This window comes from Anopheles bellator, chromosome 1, assembly GCF_943735745.2.
Source record: "Anopheles bellator chromosome 1, idAnoBellAS_SP24_06.2, whole genome shotgun sequence".
NCBI lineage: Eukaryota > Metazoa > Arthropoda > Insecta > Diptera > Culicidae > Anopheles > Anopheles bellator.
In genome coordinates this window covers 57,134,203-57,140,202 of record NC_071285.1, presented here as the reverse complement: position 1 = coordinate 57,140,202, position 6,000 = coordinate 57,134,203, and positions in this window count along the sequence as shown.

Genomic DNA, 6,000 nt, shown 5'->3' with positions numbered 1-6,000 from the left:
AAAAAACATACCCGCCACGACCCGTGGGCATCAATCCGCTCCGGTGCTCCGCTTTTTTCAAGGTTTCACTGTCGCGAAAAAAGTGAACAAAATAGATGCGTTCACAAAAACAGGGGCCGAACAAACGAAAAAAAAAACGCTACGATCGCACCACGAGAGGTTGACGCCTGGTGGATCCTTTGGGTCGATCCTTTCGATCGTTCCGATGCCCGCTGGATTTTGAGATGGGCACAGAAAAAGATCAAATTAGCATAATTTTGGACCCGCTTGTTGCAATATGTTGTGGCACCAAATGTCACGTTCACGAGGTGGTTACATCACGCTGACGGCTGCCGATTAGAGGGGTGCAATCCAAACATCGGCCGCTACGATATGATTCATCCGGCTCACCATATCGTGGGCCAGACATTACGGGTCCTCTCGGGTTGTGATCGTTTTTTTTTCGGGAAACCTCCTACAGTCTTAGAGACACGATCGTGCAGTGCACTTTTTGGCACGGAACATTCCGAATCGATGCGATGTCGAAGCGCACCGCAAGTTCGGATGTGAAAGCACCCCATTTGGCAAGCGTCAAATAAAGTTTAGTTTTAGTAAACTCTGTGTCATTTTGTGCTGGAGCCAGAAAAGGGAAGAAGGAAAAGCATAATCACCCGCTGGGGGCACCCATTCACGACACGGAGAAGAAAGTAAGCCTGAAACAATGACACCCGGGGGCTGTTACGTACAGCAATTAGCAGCATCGCACACGGCAAACTTTTGGCAAACTCGCCGCCGTCGTCGGTTTACGGTCCCAATAAATCACCATTTCCTTCCTATTCCCGACCCAGCGTTTTGCTAGCCCCAATTTCCTAACGGCCGGACGTAGGGGGCATCATAAAATCCGTCGGCCGGAACTTCCTGGTCCAGTTTTAATTTCCCCGTCCGCAGTTCTTTGTTGGCGATTTTACCTCAAATTTTAACGACCACGAAGCTGGACGAAGAAATTAGATTTTATCTTCGCCTGCGCCGAACGATCGTGTGTCGCAGAGACCCCCACACGGCGGGGGGCGCCCCGTGCCGAGAAGGTGGTGCTTAAGTGTTGCGTAATCCCATGTGCCCCGTGTGGTACTTTCAAACAAGGCCTCCGCGGCGCGCCCTCTTTAAGGCGGAATGGTACCGTTTTTGGGGGAGAAAATCAGCAAAACTAATTCCCAGAGCCTTCGCGAAAGTCGCCAAGTCACGCCGGTCTCAATTATCGGTCGGCCTGTGAATCTGTGAACCGGCCCGCGTTACATTAGTGGGGCCGATTCGATGCGCGCACGAGGTGAGCATTTTTGGCGAGCTAAACAACGGCGATTACTATTTATTATGATTAAAGCGTACACCACGGTGGAAGTGGCCATAATAAGCCATGTTGTAGCTTAGCAATTAAGTGGCCGTTCGATAAAGAGCGTTCATCGAAACCCATTAATTAGATTTCAACGCCAACACCTTTCTCTGGTGCGGTCGACCGGTCCGACAAATCGTGCAAAACTTTTCCACCCCGGTTCCGGGGGGCGGGCGGTGGTCTGGTGCACTCAACCCAATCCGATTTAATTATTCGACTCATCCTTCGGTTCGGTAGCGAATTTTGGTGTGAACTTCTAACCACATACTTCCAATCGCTAATGGAGCTCGCTGGCCGGCAGATGATGTAAGATGCGGCGCGTGATTTACACGCCCAATTAACACCAGGATGGAGGGTGCGCCATGGGAAAATGTGCGCCTCGAATGGGCTCCGGTAGTATTTAAAATTAGGCACGCATTTATCGACAATTTGTAATAAATTTGACACCATGCACCGCGGCCGTTCTCACACAGTTCCTGATCGCTTCAGTTACGTAAACGGACACCGGATAAATGGGGGTATAAAATACACATTCAATCGGCCCCGCAACGCCCAACAATTGAAGTGCAATTTGTAGTCCATTTGTTGGCCGCAACCCGGCGGCCATTCTTCAATAACTAGATCACCGGGGGCTTTCCATTACCGATTATGGGCTCGGCACCACGACAACACGGTTCGCTTTCATAATAGTTATACTCTAATCGAATCCCCACATTTTCCATGCTTTCGCTCCAGGGGCCACCAGCCAGCGCAGCATCCTGGAGAGAGAGCCGGATCGCGTCAAGTAGCGTCACGATCGGCTAAACGGCTACCTGCAAAGCGTTTAGGGTGATCATTTCTTTTCCGTTGCCCTGGTACATCCCAATTTTCCCCATCATTTTCCCAATTTTAAAATCACCGCTCGGTGGCCAAAGTGGTTGTTTTCGTGCCGAGTGTACCGATTCAGATCTTTACCGGCTCCAAGGGTTCGTACCGTTCAATTTCTCTCCACAAACTCGCAGACGGTCGGGTGGGACAACAACTTTCGGCCACTATGCAAAGCAGAAGCTTCCACCGGCTGCGGCTGAGGGCTCGCCTCCGGTCGAGATGGTGGCACGAAATCGAACCACTTTTAGCTCCTTCCCGCGACAGATCGATGCGGCACGATGCGATGGCCAACTTGAGGAGATGCACCCGACAACGACGACGATAAATAGCCGGGCGAAACACAGAGGGGATTCGCGCCGGCCGCGGCTGGAGAGAAAGTTTGAATCGATTAAACAGCGACGAAAACGACGACAGGGAAGAGGATAAAATTGACGAATCCACGGCTTGGCCGCCCGCCAGCGCATCGCTTAAATATTTGACCATCGCTTTTCCCATTAGACGCTGGAATGTGGACGGCAGCAGCCGTCTTCAGCGGTCGCTTCGCCAATATTTGTGCTCCGAAAGATACACACATACCGGGCACAGGTGTGTCCCGGTGGGGGAAAGTTAAGATCAGGTCTTGGTGCTGCTGCCGGCCCTCGGCGTCCTTCAGACTGCGGAGCGCGGGTTACATACTTCCGACGCAAGTAATGTTCCCACAATTATGCAATTAGTCTTGCAGCGGTCGATCTGGTTCAATTCCGACAATCGAATTCATCTCCGACAATCGATCGATCGATCGATTGCCCTTTCGATCGGTCAGCGACTGGTAATGTGGATCATAAAACATGAATGGCAAGCATGAAATGGCGCTGATGGAAAGGTGTTGAAAGTCGTGCGTAGGGAACCAATTCCTTTAATTCCCTTTTTTGTCGGACGGTGACATTGCTCACAGACTCCCATACATACCGCTGATGGAGCTTAGTGATGATGTCTTTAGCTGGATGCTGTTACGTTACCACTTTAAATTCCTGGCCGTCGTCTCCAGTAGCCGTCACTCACTCACGATCTGCCATCCTGTTCGAAGCGGATTAGAGAGAGAGAAAGAAAGAAACGGAAAACAACATTAAATAAAAAAAAAACGAGTCACAAACCTAACCCAGGGGCCCTTTCTAAGCCGGGGTCTCACTTTTCCGATCAGGGATCGGCTCATCAAGCTCATTATGGCTAATCAATTATGCCGTTTTCCTTTCCCGACACGAGGAAACGGGTTAATTCCGGGACGGAAGTGGCGGAACGAGAGAAATGGACACCGGTACCGCACCACACCGTGCGGGACGGAACGGGATGTGCGGGGGATTACACAAAAGACTACACAGTCGAAGTCGATCCCGCGAAGAAAGTACCACCGAGTGACGACGACGACGACGACGATGGCCGCGGTGGTGGACGTGTACATAAATCAATGCTAATACCCTTCCATTAATCAAAACGCAGCGAAACCTTTTGGCCCTCTGAAATGTCGCCATTTTCGAATGGAACCCGCGGCGGCGGGACCAATTCACAAAACCCGGCCCACGAACCATCTTCTTGCGAAACACACGTCCTTTCCCCACAATTGGCGCCCCAAATTAGAACCAATCATTCCACCTTAAACGCGTATAATTGTGCGAGGGTCCGGCGCGAAGGTCGCGTTTACGCCACGATTGAGGTTAATATGTTTGTTTACGGTGATCCATCCGCCGGATGGTCGATCAATAAAAATATGCGGCCGAATCTGCGTGCGCCGTTCCTTTCGAACGCGAGTTTCACGAATTTAGACTGTAAACTCATCTCCACCGCAGATCTGGAGGATGATCTTGGGGCGCCCAATGCCAACCGGCCCACCGTTGGCAGCGCGCGAATTAGCATATCCGATCCGGTGGGCTAAATGTGCGTTAAATTAAGAGACAAAATTGGGCGAAAACTGTGCGCGACCGTTTTGTCTGCGGAAAATCAATCAACTGTTGGTGTTTCCGACAACCAATCAGCCGGTTGGCCGGCAAGCAGCCAGCAATCAATCAACGCGGAGTTTAGCCAACGGATTCACCGACGGGCCGGGCCAGCAAAGCACGGCGAACAAATGAGTTCGGTTAGCCGTCAAGCGACGAACCCGAAGTCGCAGTCTCCGGTAGCTCTGGTGATTGCGTCACGCAGCACATTCGAGTGTCATCAGTCACTGTCGATAGACGATTAGCCGTGGCTCGAGCCGTGGCCGGGACCGTCCCGGTCCCGGCTTCCCTTCCAAACACACAGAATGGCCATGCTGCGATAATGCTCCGCGCTCGAGCTAGGTGCCCGACTAGGTCGTTGAGTCGGGAGCCCTCCGCTTGGCGATGAAAGTGATCACCTCCAGTGGTCCGTATTTCGCACCGCTGCGCGACCAAACAACTCTGCACCCGTTGTCAACTCCATTCGATTCGACTTATCAAAACGGGGAAAACTTCCTCATGGGTGTGGGCCTCTCGGTGGGCCAGTTGCATCACAGCGTCGGTCGTCGTCTAGTACCGCGGTGGCCACAACAGCGGCTCCTGCTGCTCCTACCCGGTGGTTTGGGATTGTGGCCCGATTGAGAGGTGTGAGTGCTCCGGGTACGGGACAGTTTTCCAGCGCCCGTGGATGAAGATGATCCCCGCTGCCGGGAGGTGCTTTGGATTGAAGTAATAATGTTTCTCCGCACGCCCGCCCGGGGGGCCACAAAAGCACTCCTATGCTTGGGGTGAGCCTGTGTCTCCCCTCGAGAGATTTATTGGCGGTCCAGATCCAGCGCGGATCGGCGGACGACCGAAGAAGAGGCGCCAAAAGAGACCCCAAACACACTGCACCCGGCGACAGTTTTCCAAAGTGGTGGTTGATGATGATGATTGGTTGGTTGCTGGTAAATGTTTAGATAACACTTCGCCGCCATTCTCGGGGCGCATCACGGGGCGTTACCACGGGCATTGCATAAGACCTCACACGTCCGTACACCTTGTGGCATCTTCGATCCCTTGGAGATGGCGGTGGCAGAGCTTCGACTATTAAATATTGCTCCAGTTCGGTTCGGGGGTGTCCATAAATCAAACGGTGGCCGCCGACTGATTTGCATAAAATATGAAAAATAAAAGTATTGCAACAAGCGATTATTGATTAACTGACACCGTTTGGCGGCCCGATCCTGATGCAACACACAGGGAGCAGAAGGAACCACATCGATCCATCTTGATTGCTGAAACAATAGCCCGGAATGGTGTGGAAGCGAACAAACTTCGTACAGTTGCGATATTGACTGCCCCAGATACCGCCCTTTGATTGAGAGGAGGTCCCGCACTAAGAGCTTGGCAAATATTAATCATTCACACTTTGCTGTAAACAATCGATCGATCGGCTGTTCATTGTGCTACTTTCCACAAGAAATGGAGCTCCGTTGCAAAACTCGACCATCGTGCGACTTACAGATTAAATTATTCTTGACCTTCTGCAAGGGGAACTAATTTTGCCAAGTTGCAAAAAAACCTAATTCGGCCAGCCAGCGATGCTCTAGAATAGAAGTTAGACAGCGGAGCCATCCGCCGAGCATTGGGCCACCGCTCGGCGATGATTTGTATGATCAAACGAGAGTGTCAATGTCAGAGTACCAAATTTACCGGAGCACAACCGCCACAACACGGAGAGGCTGCTGCCAATTGCTGCCCACCAAACAGGGTACCCACCGGCCACCGGGGGCCATATTTCGGTGGCGCTGCGGGTACTTAACGTAAGGGGGCCGA